This window comes from Octopus bimaculoides, chromosome 4 (assembly GCF_001194135.2).
Source record: "Octopus bimaculoides isolate UCB-OBI-ISO-001 chromosome 4, ASM119413v2, whole genome shotgun sequence".
Taxonomy (NCBI): domain Eukaryota; kingdom Metazoa; phylum Mollusca; class Cephalopoda; order Octopoda; family Octopodidae; genus Octopus; species Octopus bimaculoides.
In genome coordinates, this window is record NC_068984.1 from 4,280,666 (window position 1) to 4,281,043 (window position 378).

The window sequence follows — 378 nt, forward strand, 5'->3', positions numbered from 1 at the left end:
CCTCTATTGATCTCATACTCAATCACCAATATATTGTTTTGAGAAGAAAAAGAAATATTTAAGTTTAGCTGGAAATATTTTTATTTTCAATAAACAATTTTTAAAAATCAAAATTGTATTTTATTGTTTTCTTAATGTGGCCATGATGGAGCAACTCCCTCGTGGGTTTGAGTTGACCGTATCAACACCAGTAGTCATTTAGTAGGAAGCGAAAAAATAGTTTCACCGTTCCACAGCAAAACCGTTTTACTACACTTTGAGAATTTTTGATATCTTGGCATCTGAAGCAGCTGGAGATACAATAGTTTGACCAAAAGAACTGGCTATTGCAAGCAAAAATAAATATAGAAATAAACCCATTTGACCAAATATGGACAT